Genomic DNA, 17,132 nt, shown 5'->3' with positions numbered 1-17,132 from the left:
TGGTCAATCGGTTCCAGAGATATTGCGTGTAAACCGATTTTTTTATTTTTGAAATGTAATTTCATGGCTGTTCATGTTTTTTGAGGGCAGATTACTCTGGAACCAAACATTCTAGTTTCACTTGACCAAAATCATTCAAAGCCCACTCAAAAGTTCTTCAATATGATACTTGTCTCATGTAAATGGGTCAGTTGGTTCCGAAGATTAAGCCGTAGCCGATTAAATGAGATAACTGGTTAAAGGGGGGGGGGGGGGAGGGGTGTTTTCTCTCCCGCTCACACCAGAAAATGCAAGGACTAGGCTGTGTAAAAGGGACCAACCTGGGAATGCATTTTCTGGTGTTAGAGGAGGTATTATTTCAAAAAGCCGGGACCTGCAGTGCTCTGAATACAGCCAGGCTCTGCCACTGTCAGTGGCTATCACTTCTGCCTGGTGGTGGCTGTTCCCCATATACTGCGAGCATGTATTCCCCCTTGGCAATGAGCATGTAATCCCACATGGCAACGAGCATGGAACATCTGGCAATGAGAATGGAAGCCTTGGCAATAAGCATGTTGATAAGCAGCACTTATGTAGCATAATTTTTAATAGGCATTATGGTGTTTGGCATAATACATAATGGACATAATGGCGTGTAACTCAATGTGTAATGGACATTATGGTGTAAATGTTAAATGCGCACCTTTGGTGGACAATGTTCCTGTTTATGAAGCGTATTGTGAACTTTGGCTTAATCTGTGTGGCATTATGTGAATTCTGGCTCAATCCGTGTGGCATTATGTGAATTTTGGCTCAATCCGTGTGGCATTATGTGAATTTTGACACAATCCATTTGGCATTATGTGAATTTTGGCTCAATTTGTGTGTTATTATGTAAATTTTGGCTCAATCCGTGTGGCATTATGTGAATTTTGGATCTATCTGTGTGGCATTATTTGAATTTTGGCTCAATCCATGTGGCATTATGTGAACTTTGGCTCATTCCATTTGGCATCATGTGTAAGGGGCAAGTATAATGGGGTCTAGTATTTTGTTGCATAATGTGTAGAAGTTGTATATGGTGTTGTACACTACACTCAAGGACACGCCCCCAGTTGAGTGGCCACACACCCTTTTCCGTAGCACGCCTTCGGCGCGTGCACAACTACATCCTTCACTTTTGTCGCCATGGTGGGCCTGCATACTTTAAATGCCAGGGCCTATTTTTAATCCCATTCCCAACCTCTCTCTGCCGCTCTCTTAGCATGTACACTGGCACCACTAACACTGCCCCTCCCCCACCTAAACCCGCTTTTATCATGGTGCCCCCCTGTCATTTTATCCTGGATCCACCCCTGTTCTGGACCACCAACCTGAGGCACCCCTGCAAGTGCTCCAAGGCACCCCAGGGAGCCTAGGCACACAGTTTGGGAAGCACTGCGTATTATAGGTATAGCTGCCTACTGAACACTGAAAGTTATTTAATTCAGGAAAAACCGTTTGGGTGAAATTTAAGAGAGTGCGAGTTTTGGACTTTTGTGATTTTTTTCGCAAAAAAAAACGGCCGAATTTGCATTTTCCGAAAATTGCACATTTAATAAATTGCTCTATAAATAGCACTTTTTGCCACGAAAATCGCACATTTTGACTTGTCGATTTTTTCTCACACTTCAATTCACATCCAGATGTTTTCCCATTATAAAGGTATACAACTCTCAAATTTAATAGGGTGCGATTTTTGGTAAACGTAAAAAAAAAAGAAAAAGAAAAAAAAAGACCAGGTTCTGACTGGCGAATTTGACAGACATTGAGATCTGTGCATGATTCTGTCTTAAAATATGTGAAAAAGTTCAAATAAAAAAAAAGATGGCCTGGGGTCCTGGAAGGGGTCCTGAGCATAGCCAGCCCCTGGCTCCAACAGCCCGCTGTGTCATGCCACAGCTGGGGGACACTCTGGCTGTGGCATGACAACAGGCTGTTGGAACCTGAGGCTGGTTCCAAAATACGGGGGACTCCTAGGTTTTTTTTTGTCCCCCGTATTTTTGGAACCAGGACTGGTCCAAGAGTCCGGGGATGGTTTTAGAAATACTGAGGACCACTAGGCTTTTTGTCCCCCGTATTTTTGGAAGCAGGTCTGGCTGAATGAGCCCAGGGCTGGTTATGCTCAGGAGGGGGGACCCTATGCCATTTTTTTTTTACTAAATACCACACATTTTCATGTCTAAAAAAAAAAAAAATTGCACATTTTCATTACTAAAATTCGCACTAAATCGCATGCAAATTCCGATTTTGACAAAAAAAAATTGCGATGCGATTTTAAAACTCGCGAGAAAAATCGCATCCTATTAAATCTCACCCTTAGTATTGCTCCTCGTTCACATAGAATTGACTAATTAATAGCAAAATCCTCACCAGAATTCTCCATCGTCGGACTGTTTGTCCAGAGTGGCTTTTACCTGGGGATCAACGTTATTCCATTCAGAGGAACTGAAAACAAAGAAGGACATGAATTAAATAAATAAAAAAACAGTTATAGTGTGTTTATATTTATCTCAATATATTATATATCAGTGGTATTACAACGGAGGGTGTGGGTGACCAAAATGCTGGCTCCTGCTCAATGACAGGAGACTGGTGCTATAGCCACAGGGAACTTTGACCCAGTTACATTCCGCAGATGGATTGTAAAGGACCACAACAGGGGTCCAATTCAAACCTGCTCGCTTGGCTGCGAGTTTTCAGAGCCCTGCGAGCAGGTAAACGCCACCCCATACGAGTGAAATCCCACCCATGTGCACGGCTGCAAATGCGTTTGCAGCCGAGCACATGAGGGGAAAACCATTCAGAATCCCTCACCATGGAATGGATTCCCCTCTGTTCGCAGTGCCGAATAAGTCTAGACTGAGGGGGTTATTCTGGTTCACTCGCAAAGGCAAATTCCTTCTCAAATGGACAAAACCATGTGCACTGCAGGTGGGACAGATGTAACTTGTGCAGAGAGAATTAGATCTGGGCGGGGTTTTACTTCAAAGTAAGATCTATATTGCAGTGTAAAAATAATGCAGCCAGTATTTACCCTGCACAGAAACCAAATAACTCACCTAAATGTAACTCTCATGGGCAGCATGGTTTTGTCCATTTGAGAAGAAATTTGCCTTTGCAAGTGAACCAGAATAAGTGCCTTACTCAGCGCTGCGAACTGAGCACATCTTTTACACTTTGCTCTGCGCATACTCCAGAACGGACCACAGCATGTTAGTATACTGTAGGGCATGTTTGCCTGATCCCCTGCAATGTCCAAGAGATTCCTGTATTATGGAGAATCCTCTTGGACATTCTGTGAGAGTAGCCACAGTCTCAGTTCCCACTTCACCATCTTATCTTGCGAAACGCATCATCAAGGCTCGTTGCCCCACTGACAAGACAGGGCCGCCGAGAGGGGGGGAGCAGGTACTAATTACCCAGGCCTGGGCTTGCTGGAGGGGCCCAGTGGGGGCCCTGGTCTGACCCCCTCCATCCCTCCCGGGCAGCAACAGCAGCACATGTACAGCATGTGCTGTGCCGACAGCAGACTCAGCATCTCACTGACAGTGTGAGCGCTCATGCTGAGCCTTCTGTCAGCACAGCACATGCTGTAGGTGTGTGATGCTGCTGCTGAAGGGGGTGGGCTAATAACACTCCCCCCTCGGCTTTAGAGGGGTTTTTTCACTCTCCCCACAAAAAATATGGGGGTGTGACCACATCCCATGATTAAGCCACGCCCCCAAAATTTTACCACGGCACGGCATATCTCTCAGCAGCTCTGTGACCAGAATCCCATTACTGAGCATTGAGTAGGTCATGATTGTGATAAGGTCATGCATGCTATCACACCCCCCACTCCCCACCCTCCCAAACACACACACACACACACACACACACACACAAACACACACAAACACTGGTCTCTTGGACAGTCCCTCCAGGGAAGGTCCAAAAGAGGAAGACTGGGGCTGTGCTTAAGAACTCTACACTGCCCACTACAGTACATTCCACAGAACTGCAGCTATGCTACTACCCTATGCTGCGAGGAGGAATGTGCAAGTAAGTGTAATAATCACTCATCACTCCAGGGTCCAGTCCATTCCACCTCTCCCCAAGGGTTTCTCACTCTGACCAGCTGCTCTCTACGACCCCGGCAGGACACCTAGAGACAAAGGAAATAACGGAATCAAACATGAGATGAAACCTGATTTGCAAACGTTACTGTCCAGTGGGAATCACACCGAGGAAGCATATAAACCATGATGGCCACACACCATGGGATGGTCCGGCCTCCTGGACATAGACCCTTCAGTCGCAAGAAGCTTCATACTCTTTGGTCTGATCTCTTACCAGGGCCATAGAGAGTTGTGCCGGGCCTGGTAATGTAGGGGGCATGTACTAATCATGGAGGTGTGGCCACCCTCCACATGAAAAGGTGGAATGGAGCATTATACAAGGTGGAACGTAGCTATGCACAGATGGACTAGGAAACCTTAAGCCTGGTTTGAGGCATAAATGGTCAATCAGTATTTATACGGCAAAGATTCAACTGGACCTTTTTGTCAGGTATAGCACCGTTTTTTTTTAAGACCTGTACATTTTTTTGGGTCTCTAACTGCCCATTGCAAGTATAGAAAAGGGGGTGTGGCCATGACCCCTTTACCTGTGGCCACGCCCCCTTTCTGAATTTGTACCGGGTTTTGCTCTTCAGATGTTGGAGGGTATGGATGGATTGGTGCAATTGCCTGTACATACTTCCCCATCGACATCACTTCCATTGAAGGTATAATTTGGGGTCGACAAGCATTGGGTCGACACCACTAGGTCGACAGACAGCAAGGTCGACATGGGTCAAGGTCGACAGAGCATTAGGTCGACAGTCAAAAGGTCGACATGGTTTTTTTTCAGGTTTTTTTACCCGAATGTCGATGCAGTCGACATGGACACAGTTTGAAGTGCACCGCATCCCCTAGCATTGCTCGCAATGCTTCGGTCACGGTGCCTCGCTACGCTCGGCACACTATTTTATTCTCCCACCACGCCCTATTGGATGGTAGGGCATGAAATACCGCCTGTCAGCACAAAAAACAGTGAAAAACCCCATGTCGACCTTTTGACTGTTGACCTTGACCCATGTCGACCTAAAACCACGGTGACCTTGCTGCCTGTCGACCTAGTGGTGTCGACCCAATGCTTGTCAACCTAGTTTGTGTAGACCTAATGACCGTATCCCATAATCTGACAGGCTTCTTGCAGCATCTCAGAATGTGTTCCTAAGCAATGCAAATGTAGGAGGAGATGCAATCGCAGGAACCGTTCTGCACATGCTCAGAGCGCGTCCTGTGTGTGCGCCGTTTCCTGATCATTAGGAAACTGAGGGTGGGTTCGCTTACATACTCTGGGGCAGATTTATTAAGCTTGGAGAAGAGATAAACTGGAGATAAAGTGGAGAAAAGGTAAAAGGAGATAAAGCACCAGCCAATCAGCTGTGTTTGAAAAAGACAGTTGGGAGTTGATTGGCTGGTGCTTTATCTCCTTTTACCTTTTCTCCGCTTTAGCTCCAGTTTATCTCTTCTCCAAGCTCAATAAATCTGCCCCTCTGACCTGAATTATCCCCATAGTGCAAAAAAACAAAGTTCACAGCAAGAGTCCCCGGCGTAAGGAAGATGCGAATGATAAATCGTTGGCATCAGTACCTCCTCTGCTCCAGTGACGGAGTACGCGTGTCCCTTCACCAGCTTCCGGCTTGTGATGGCTTCCGTGTCGTAGGCATTCGTGATCTAAAAAGCAGATGTCGATTGTAACAAAACAATGGAAATAAGATGAATAAACCATATGGAAAATAAATGCTAAAATTCTATGTATTGTAGGTAAACTTAAAGACAAATAAGATGGTCTACGGACTTTAACCTTTTTTGGGATTAGTTTCGGGAGTTTCCCTCATGACAATTTCTCAAGAAACATCATATATATGTCCAGCAGCATCTGCCTGGGCCGACATTGTAGATTACCCGCGGTCAGTGACTCACGTTTAGCAAAAATTTAAAGAATAAAAAACAGTTTTGCTTGTAACCATTGTGGACTTTCCCAGAAAACAGGTTAAACCCCACTTGCCGATATTTTATTCCTCCTCTCTGGTGAAAGCCCAGAGAGGAGACGCTCATATCAGAGGAACTGGATCCAGTGTCCTCCTGAGTATGAATCCGACTTAGAGGCGCAAATGGAGTGAGAGGTGGAACCACCACTCCCCGGCGCACCCTTTTTTGAACCCTTCCTTTGTAACACCTGCTATAAGCACTTACCCTTCCATGTTCCAATGTGGGTGGTAGCAGGTGCAGCAGGCTGGGTTGCGGAGGTAGACTGCGCAGGTACAGTGGCAGTAAGGCAATCCACTAGTTGTGCTATGACCATGCCCTGCATTACAGAGGTCGCCTACGCTGGTTCCTGGCTGGACCCTGCCATGGGGACCTCCTGCTGTGTGTCCCTGTAGCATCGGATGCAGAGGCAGTCCTGCACCTGATCCTGTGAACAAGCTGCACAGGAGCTCCCACCTCCTTATGGTTTTTGATATTGGAAGGCATGTTAAGTCCCAGGCAAATGCCATACTCATGAAATATAACAAAAGGTGCAAATAGTGGGGGTAGAGCAATGTATGTAACAGCCGCACTGTAGTAGCAACTAAGTGGGGCAAGGGGGGTGACAAAACCACAGTGACAGACAAAGGGTAGTCAAGAGTGAAAGTAGGGATGGCCATTGACCATCGATGATTCAAAATCTTTGATGGTTTATGACCGATTTAGAAGAATAAATTTGCAATTAACCCCTTCACTGGCAATGCCAGAAATATTCCGGGTGATGCTTCAGTGGTAACACGGGCTTTCCCGGAAAATTTCCTGGATTGCCAATGTCTCCCCCTTCTTGTTGCCGGGCAGCGCCGCTGTGATGAGCTGAGCTAGCGATGAGCTCAGCTTCAGCTCCGGCTCCTTCCTCCTGGGGAGGGGGAGGAGCCTAGAGTCAAGAGGTTAATTGTATGGTGCCTACCATCCAGCCTCTAACCCTGTGTCCCCTATGCTATGAAGCATACTTGCCTACTTTTGAAAACTGGTTTCAGGGAGATTATAGTTGGTAATAGAATTTAGCAAAGCGCCCCACTGAGGGGGCGTGTCATGCTCCTCCCAAAGGGCGTGTCTAGTTCCATATATGGAGAGATTGTGAAAGTGGAACCTAGAAGCATTAATGTATACAGTTACATCTGAGAGGAATCCTTTAAAATGACCTATATCCAAATGTAGATCAGCCCCAAAGCAGTTAGTAAGAGCTACTGTACTTGGTAAAGTGCTGGGAAATGGTGCAGATGATTCAATGTAAATGTATCTGTCTCTTTTTCCTTTTTTCCCTAAAAAATGTAACAGTGTAATGTGGGCTAGGTGACATGAGGGAGATTGCTAGACTAATGAGGGAGATTGCTTCTATTTCAGGGAGTCTCCTGCAGAATGCAGGAGGGTAGGCAGCTATGCTATGAAGTGAGGAATAAATACCAACATAAATTGCCCTGCAATTTAGTATAATGTATTTGACATTCCTCTAAGTACGATGTCTACATAATCCCTGCTTGTGACATAGGCCCTTATTCAGATCTGATCACAGGACAAATTTGTTCTCAAAATGGGCTAAACCATCTGCACTGCAGGTGGGGCAGATGTAACATGTGCAGAGAGAGTTAAATTTGGGTGGGGTGTGTTGAAACTTAAATCTAAATTGCAGTGTAAAAATAATGCAGCCAGTATTTACCCTGCACAGAAACAAAATAACTCACACAAATCTAACTCTCTCTGCACATGTTACATCTGCCCCACCTGCAGTGCACATGGTTTTGCCCATTTTGAGAGCAAATTTGTACTGCGATCAGATCTGAATAAGGGCCAGGGTGTAGGAATTGGTCAGTATGTCCACACAATCTGCGGCAGATGTAACAGATCACACTGTAGATAAAACAGGGTTGCCGACCCTCCCAGAATGGCCGGGAGGATCCCGAAAATCGGGTCCTCTTCCCGGCCCCCCGGAAAGGTGGGCAACCCTCCCGGATTCCGGGGCACCCCACACCACCCCCTGATTGCGGCGTCTTCCCCCATACCAGTTTAGATTTAAATGCGGCAATCCGCAGGTCGGGTGGTCTCAGAGCGGGGCTAAAATGTCCACAATCGCGTCATTTTAGCCCCGCCCCCCTCCACGGAGATCTGTGAATTGGGATTTTTTCCATCCAGGGGGCGGAGATTAATGATGTAACGCTCAAGCCCCGCCCCCCGAACTGCAGCTGGAAGTCTCCTATCTGGGCTTCTCCCGGAGAGGAGACACAAAAAGTCGGCAACCCTGAGATAAAATCTTACATCGATGGAGCATCCGAGCAGCGACTCTGCCTTCAGCGCTTTCTGCATAATCTGGAAGAGATCAGCCGGGGCCTTATCCAGCTCATACAGCTCCGAGATCCCGCCGCTGAAGTCCTCAAATCCCTCAATTGTGCTCCCTCCAGTTAGTGCTTCATAGGATCCATTCAGCCTATCAATACAAATATTGTATATCACTGCGCTGCCGGAAAGCGGAGGACACTTATTCCAGGAGAAGTTATCATCCGAAAGGTTATGCAGAGATAAATAAGCAGTTTCTTGAAGTAAAAGTTCATTATTATTAGGATTATGTGCAGTACCTACATTTGACCTCTAGATGTCACTAAGTTACTCTCCATTAGTTACCATCTAAAAATCTCCACTCGCAACAGTAAAAAAAGTGCTGGCCCTTGATTGATTTATTGCACAGCAAAGGTTGGAGTACACTTGGGTGAACAGAGCTGCCACTAGGAATTTTGGGGCCCGAGACTGATTTCCAGTCTGGGCCCCTCCGGGTAATGTTACTAAAGTTTCTAAAAATGAGAAGAGGTGATGTTGCCCATAGCAACCAGATTCTGTTTAGGTTTTCTCTATCGCATCCTAGAAAATTATAGAATCTGATTGGTTGCTATGGGCAATATGTATCAACATACAGTATGGGGGATAGGTTACAGGGGAGGTCAACTGCTATAGCGACATAGGTGGGGGATGACACTACAGGAGTCTGCTAGCCACGCCCCCTGGGCACCCAATAAGCATATATTTATTATACTGCATTAGTTAGATACGTTTTTTATTTTATTAATATCTGCCCGGTAAGTGGTGACTGATCCTCGCATGGCGTGCCGGCCTGAGCAGGATGGAGCAGCGTCCTTTCTACGGGCATGGCGTTAAGTGGAACTTACTTGGCATAGGCCTTCTCCAGCAGCGCGCTCCAGAACTCATCACCCGATGCCGAGTGCACGAACACCAGCTTTCCATCTTTGGTGGGCAGCCGGTCGTCCACAACAACGTCCACCCACTCACCGAACTGCCAGAACTGCAGAGAGAATGGGTTTTATTTCACGTTATGGTGGCGACACATTACAGAGTCCAGCCAATGGCCTCGCAGGGAAAGTGACCAGGTACATAGGATGATATTCTCCTAGTGAGTACATGCCATTTACACAAGGCAATGGGGGCAGATTGGATAAGAAAGGGTCAGATGCCTTTCTTACATGGCCTCTCCTCCTCCCCACCGATAACCATCTCCCACCCCAGCCCCCAGGAATTCGGCCCCGTTCCGATGATGGGGGGATCTGAGCATGTGCAGACACCCTGTGCACAGGTATGGGAGGGAGGGGGGTGGGCAGGAGGCTGCTGGAAGGAAAAGCTCAGCGCTTTATGTGCATCCCAATGAAAACGCTGGCCATTCCCCTGGAAACGGAGGCGTGGTGTTGGGGCAGGGCGGGTGGCTGAGGTCACATGACATCAGCTGCCTGCCCCGCCTTCATCAGAGAGCAGTGGAATTAAAAGTCAGGACTGTCCGGTTACCTGGAAGTGAAAGATTCCGGCATAGTTCCTCTGGAAGCTCTGGTCCTGTGGGACAACTCGGGCCATGATGTCCTGGTCCAAAGTGAGAGATGCAATAGCAGCCAGGAGCCAGCAGTCCCCTGTGTGACGTGAGCAGTGTATTAGTGGCCAGAATCACAGAAACAAAAAATGAAATCCGTCAGGAAGCAGCAAACGTCCACTTTTCTCTGGATCATCTTATTTATAATATTAATGTAATCGCTATAAGTTACATGTTCCCGAGTTGCAGGATTTCTGTCCTCTGTGATCCCCTTCTTCCATGTACTGTAAAAGTGTATTACTGAGAGGCCATAGTATCGGGAAGCCCAATGGGAGGCCATAGTATCGGGAGCCCCCGATGTATTACTGAGAGGCCATAGTATCGGGAGGTCCTGTTGTATTAATGGGAGGCCATAGTATCGGGAGCCCCCGATGTATTACTGGGAGGCCATAGTATCAGGAGGCCCTGGTGTATTATTTGGAGGCCATAGTAATGGGAGACCCCAGTGTATTACTGGGAGGCCATATTATCAGGAGGCCCTGGTGTATTATTTGGAGGCCATAGTATCGGAAGACCCCAGTGTATTACTGGCAGGCCATAGTATCAGGAGGCCCTGGTGTATTATTTGGAGGCCATAGTATCGGAGACCCCAGTGTATTACTGGGAGGCCATAGTATCAGGAGGCCCTGGTGTATTATTTGGAGGCCATAGTATCAGAGACCCCAGTGTATTACTGGGAGGCCATAGTATAGGGAGCCCCTGATGCATTACTGGGAGCCCATAGTATCAGGAGCCCCAATGTATTACTGGAAGGCCATAGTATCGGGAGACCCCAGTGTATTACTGGGAGGCTATAGTATTGGGAGCCCCTGATGTATTACTGGGAGGCCATAGTATCAGGAGGCCCTGTTGTATTAATTGGAGGCCATAGTATTGGGAGCCCCTGATGTATTACTGGGAGGAGGCCATAGTATCGGAAGCCCCGGATGAAGGCTCGGGAGGCCATGGTATCGGGAGCACCTGGTAATGGCTCGGGAAGCTGGGATGACATAGGAATGGGTTGTGGGTAACTGTATATCGCTCCCTTCTTTGTGTGAACCCAATGATTTCAGGGATCCCAGCAGTGCAAAATAACGGTGGATATTATCCTATAATCATTTATTAATGGACAGGGGAATAAAAAGGACATAAATGAGGATCACACCTGCTGCCCATTGGGTGACAAGCAATGTTACTGGCATGTCCGTCCTACCAGTATATTTGGTTGTTTAAATTTCAACTGTTTGCATTGATGATCTAGGTGCATGTGTGTGCTCTGATACTCGCTATCTGGTTACCAGCTCCAGGGTTATTGTATCTGCTGCATGTATCTCATTGCACGCTATGAGGTGTTCCCACAATGCCAACACACCTGTACACATTATTGCATGATACCAGTGACAACACCTGTGTATACCATATTGCCCACTGTACACTGTACCTTATTGCTTATTATGCACTGTGCAAACAGTGCCAATGTATACATCTACCATATTGCACATTATCAAACTACTACATCTCTGAGTATTGCAGCTATACCATGTTCAGCGTGTTCCCCCATAGAAGCAAATTCCAAAGATTTCCCAAGAACATGCAGCAGTAACATTGCTAAAGAGCATCCACCAGGAACCTTCCTAAAGAGCATCTGCCAGGAAACTTTCCTAAAGAGCATCCACCAGAAAACCTTCCTAAAGAGATATGCCAGGAAACCTTCCTAAAGTGCAACCACCAGGAACCCTTCATAAAGTGCAACCACCAGGAAACCTTCCTAAAGTGCAACCACCAGGAACCCTTCATAAAGTGCAACCACCAGGAAACCTTCCTAAAGTGCAACCACCAGGAAACCTTCCTAAAGTGCAACCACCAGGAAACTTTCCTAAAGTGCAACCACCAGGAAACTTTCCTAAAGTGCAACCACCATGAAACCTCCCTAAAGAGCATCCACCAGAAAACCTTCCTAAAGAGATATGCCAGGAAACCTTCCTGAAGAATAGCCACCAGGAACCTTCCTATAAAGCATATGGGAGGAAATCTTCCTGAAAACCAACCACCAGAAAACCTTCCTAAAGAGATATGCCAGGAAACCTTCCTGAAGATCAGCCACCAGGAACCTTCCTATAAAGCATATGCCAGGTAACCTTCCTGAAGATCACCCACCAGGAAGCCTTCATAAAGAGCATCTGCCAGGAAACCTTCCTGAAGAGTTATTGGTTAGGGATGGCCTTCATCACCATTGCCATCGATTGTTGCCATTAATGATAATAGTGCAACTGGCCATCAATAGTTTAAAACTATGCAATGGATGACCATAAATGTTTTCACATATTGATGGTCATCCATATTTTTGTCTGATTGGCTTGTGGGTCAATCAAAATATGGAGGCTGGGCTTTACGGTGTTGGGAACAGAGTTATGCTCCATGTCCTGGCATGTCTGGTTCTCCCCCGTCGATGACAAAAGTATTCACATTGGCCATAAACCCTCGATGACTTCGAATCATCGATGGTCGATGGCCATACCTAGTATTGGTGTGAGGCTTACCTTGTGCAGCGTAGCAATGCTAATTTGCTGCCGTACTTACAAATATTATTGCCCAAAGAAATTGAGACAAACTGTTGTAACCTGGTATCCCCACCACTGCGTCAGTGCGCTCAGTCAGGCCCTGATAACCCCAAGCCATGCTTTTACTAGGACCATTGAGACAAAGAGAAGATATTTACTATTTTCCGCTGGACAAGAATGTACGTTGTGGTACTGCATGCATATTATTAGGTCGCTGATCTCCGTTAAGACCTCAATGTGAGCTAATCTGTTGAACTATATCCTAAATATACTCCTTTACTAAACAAGCGGAAATTCCCACCTTTGGTAACTGTGTTTGTTCTGTGACTAACATTGAAATGTTGCTAAACTGGTCACCAAGTGTCAGATAAGAGAATGCGCTGTACTGCATGTGACAGTGGGTTTCATTGTGGTTCTGTGAAATATCCGGAATATATGGGATATATTATAATCTGTCCTGAAGGGATATATAGGTTATTATACCCATTGCAGAATCTGACTAATTAACCCTTTGCAGGTTCCTTTCCCAATACAGAGAAAGATAGAATTTGATGGCAGATATAATTAAGCGAGGGCTGCATAGGCATGAGGGCATTTAAGAGCATGTGAATTTAGTTTTGTTGCTAGATAGATTATCCATAAAAGCTTAGGTGGGTGATTGATTGGTGGATCAGCCAATTAGGTAGCCAAGGGGTGGTAGCTTGTGCAGGGGTATATTAGGAAGAGTCAGATGATGCAACTTCCTCTTTGAGTCTGGAATCCCACCCTCACTTCCCTTGCTCTCTCAATTGCTACGTGGTCTGCCTGGGCCAGGATATAACACAGTGTCCCTCATACTGCACGCCGCCTGGCCAGACCAGGATATAACACTGTGTCCCTCATACTGCACGCCGCCTGCCCAGACCAGTATATAACACTGTGTCCCTCATACTGCACGCCGCCTGCCCAGACCAGTATATAACACTGTGTCCCTCATACTGCACACCGCCTGCCCGGGCCAAGACATAACACAGTGTCCCTCATACTGCACGCCACCTGCCCAGGCCAGGACATAACAGAGCCGCTCACACTGCATGCCGCCTGCCCGGGCCAGGACATAACAGAGCCGCTCATACTGCATGCCGCCTGCCCGGGCCAGGACATAACAGAGCCGCTCACACTGCACGCCGCCTGCCCGGGCCAGGACATAACAGAGCCACTCATACTGCACGCCGCCTGCCCGGGCCAGGTCATAACACAGTGTCCCTCATACTGCACGCCACCGCCCAGGCCAGGACATAACAGAGCCGCTCACACTGCATGCCGCCTGCCTGGGCCAGGACATAACACAGTGTCCCTCATACTGCACGCCACCGCCCAGGCCAGGACATAACAGAGCCACTCATACTGCACGCCGCCTGCCCGGGCCAGGTCATAACACAGTGTCCCTCATACTGCACGCCACCGCCCAGGCCAGGACATAACAGAGCCGCTCACACTGCACGCCGCCTGCCCGGGCCAGGACATAACAGAGCCACTCATACTGCACGCCGCCTGCCCGGGCCAGGTCATAACACAGTGTCCCTCATACTGCACGCCACCGCCCAGGCCAGGACATAACAGAGCCGCTCACACTGCATGCCGCCTGCCTGGGCCAGGACATAACACAGTGTCCCTCATACTGCACGCCACCGCCCAGGCCAGGACATAACAGAGCCGCTCACACTGCATGCCGCCTGCCCAGGCCAGGACATAACAGAGCCGCTTACACTGCATGCCACCTGCCCCCGGGCCACGACATAACAGAGCCACTCACACTGCATGCCACCTGCCCGGGCCAGGACATAACAGAGCCGCTCACACTGCATGCCGCCTGCTCGGGCCAGGACATAACACAGTGTCCCTCATACTGCACGCCGCCTGCCCGGGCCAGGACATAACAGAGCCGCTCACACTGCATGCTGCCTGCTCGGGCCAGGACATAACACAGTGTCCCTCATACTGCATGCCGCCTGCCCGGGCCAGGACATAACAGAGCCGCTCACACTGCATGCCGCCTGCCCGGGCCAGGACAAAACACAGTGTCCCTCATACTGCACGCCACCGCCCAGGCCAGGACATAACAGAGCCGCTCACACTGCATGCCGCCTGCCCAGGCCAGGACATAACAGAGCCGCTTACACTGCATGCCGCCTGCCCCGGGCCAGGACATAACAGAACCGCTCACACTGCATGCCGCCTGCTCGGGCCAGGACATAACACAGTGTCCCTCATACTGCACGCCGCCTGCCCGGGCCAGGACATAATCGAGTCGCTTACACTGCATGCCGCCTGCCCGGGCCAGGACATAACAGAGCCGCTTACACTGCATGCCGCCTGCCCCGGGCCAGGACATAACAGAACCGCTCACACTGCATGCCGCCTGCTCGGGCCAGGACATAACACAGTGTCCCTCATACTGCACGCCGCCTGCCCGGGCCAGGACATAATCGAGTCGCTTACACTGCATGCCACCTGCCCGGGCCAGGACATAACAGAGCCGTTTACACTGCAAGCCGCCTGCCCCGGGCCACGACATAACAAAGCCGCTCACACTGCTTGTTATTTTTTTTGTAAGATTAGTCAAACTTTAAAAAAAAATAACGGTGTAACAGCAAGCATATAACTACTGGAGGGTATCATTTTGGGGTCCTTCTGAAATGACCACTTGAAATCTCTTGGTGAGCTCTTTGTACTTACCGAGAGCGCCCTGGCAGATGTCGAAACGCGATACTCCATCAACAATGAACTGAGGGTTTGGGCAGATTTCCTGTAAATAAATGATAAAATATAATGGCGGCTTAGTTTACAGCGATAATCAGAATCCAGGTTGCATTTATCTAGTACACGCTATAAAATAATAGCTAGAACCTGATTGGTTACTATGGGCTACACAGAAATGGCTGAGCAGTAATAGGTTAGTGCAGACCTTGGGGGCTCCTTGAGATGGGGGGAACACCAGACCCCAGACAGGGAACCTTTGCCCAGGGCCATCTTAAAAGCATTACAGGCCCCCAATGCAGTGGGGCCCCTACCTACACAAATTTACCTCTCTCAGCATTCGTCACTGATAACGTCGGGCATAATGATGTCATGCGTGACATTCAGTCCGACCACTGGAGGAAGAGGACAAGTGACGGAGGGATGCCGGTCTACGCTAACGGGATTGCCATAAGCAACATTTTATTTTGCCGACCATTCTTAGGTCATTAATGGTCAACCTTGTGTCTGTCAACCTAGACATTGTCTACCATCTATACCATAACCAAATAACTAATGGTGGATTCAATAATCATTATATCTAGCAGGGATGGGGAACCTTTGGCCCTCCAGCTGTTTTAGAACTACACATCCCAGCATGCCCTACAATAGTTTTGGTATTTGGCCATTTGAAACTGTTGCAGGGCATGCTGCAAAGGGCATGGAGGGCCAAAGGTTCCTTATCCCTGATATATAGGATGCTATAGATACAGGGTTGGAGAGGATATGGTTCTCTGGGAATAGAAGGCTGTATAACTTGTTTAACTGGTGCAGGGATGTCCTGCCGAGGGCTGAGACATCACGTCAGCTCCAGCACACGTTTCACCCCCAGGCGCTGCTCAGATCCTGTCATAGGTAGCAACTAGTTTGTGCTACTGTGGCGCTTCTGGGGGGAAGGAGCAGATGGGGTCGCTCCCCCACACATCAGTCACCCTGGCTGGTGCTATGGGGTAGGAGCAGATGGGATAGCCCTCGCTCCCCACACATCAGTCACCCTGGCTGGTGCTATGGGGTAGGAGCAGATGGGATAGCCCTCGCTCCCCACACACATCAGTCACCCTGGCTGGTGCTATGGGGTAGGAGCAGATGGGATAGCCCTCGCTCCCCACACACATCAGTCAGCCTGGCTGGTGCTATGGGGTAGGAGCAGATGGGATAGCCCTCGCTCCCCACACACATCAGTCACCCTGGCTGGTGCTATGGGGTAGGAGCAGATGGGATAGCCTTCAATCCCCCAACACATCAGTCACCCTGGCTGGTGCTATGGGTTAGGAGCATATGGGATAGCCCTCGCTCCCCACACACATCCGTCACCCTGACTGGTGCTATGGGGTAAGAGCAGATGGGATAGTCCTCGCTCCCCCCACACATCAGTCACCCTGGCTGGTGCTATGGGGTAGGAGCAGATGGGCTAGCCCTCGCTCCCCCCACACATCAGTCACCCTGGCTGGTGCTATGGGGTAGGAGCAGATGGGATAGCCCTCGCTCCCCACACACATCAGTCACCCTGGCTGGTGCTATGGGGTAGGAGCAGATGGGATAGCCCTCGCTCCCCACACACATCAGTCACCCCGACTGGTGCTATGGGGTACGAGCAGATGGGATAGCCCTCGCTCCCCACACACATCAGTCACCCCGACTGGTGCTATGGGGTAAGAGCAGATGGCATAGCCCTCGCTCCCCCCACACATCAGTCACCCTGGCTGGTACTATGGGGTAGGAGCAGATGGGATAGCCCTCGCTCCCCACACACATCAGTCACCCCGACTGGTGCTATGGGGTAAGAGCAGATGGGATAGCCCTCGCTCCCCACAC

General features: G+C 48.8%; 1 pseudogene across 1 annotated transcript in view; it reads right to left on the bottom strand.

Moving 5' to 3' along the window:
• The window catches only part of LOC146062463 (calpain-8-like), a 61,800-nt pseudogene that overhangs the window by 22,787 nt on the left and 21,881 nt on the right, over positions 1-17,132 (bottom strand). Inside the window, exons 2-8 of the transcript XR_014471331.1 lie at positions 15,258-15,327; positions 9,921-10,039; positions 9,293-9,426; positions 8,391-8,559; positions 5,700-5,783; positions 4,080-4,165; positions 2,392-2,466 (exon numbers count right to left, since the gene is read on the bottom strand). The product of XR_014471331.1 is annotated as a calpain-8-like (transcript). The remainder of the gene's footprint in view (positions 1-2,391; positions 2,467-4,079; positions 4,166-5,699; positions 5,784-8,390; positions 8,560-9,292; positions 9,427-9,920; positions 10,040-15,257; positions 15,328-17,132) is intronic.

This window comes from Crinia signifera, chromosome 3 (assembly GCF_055691185.1).
Source record: "Crinia signifera chromosome 3, ASM5569118v1, whole genome shotgun sequence".
In the NCBI taxonomy this organism is placed as follows: Eukaryota; Metazoa; Chordata; class Amphibia; order Anura; family Myobatrachidae; genus Crinia; species Crinia signifera.
Note: the sequence above shows the minus strand (reverse complement) of the source record. Positions and strands in the feature narration are given on the sequence as shown.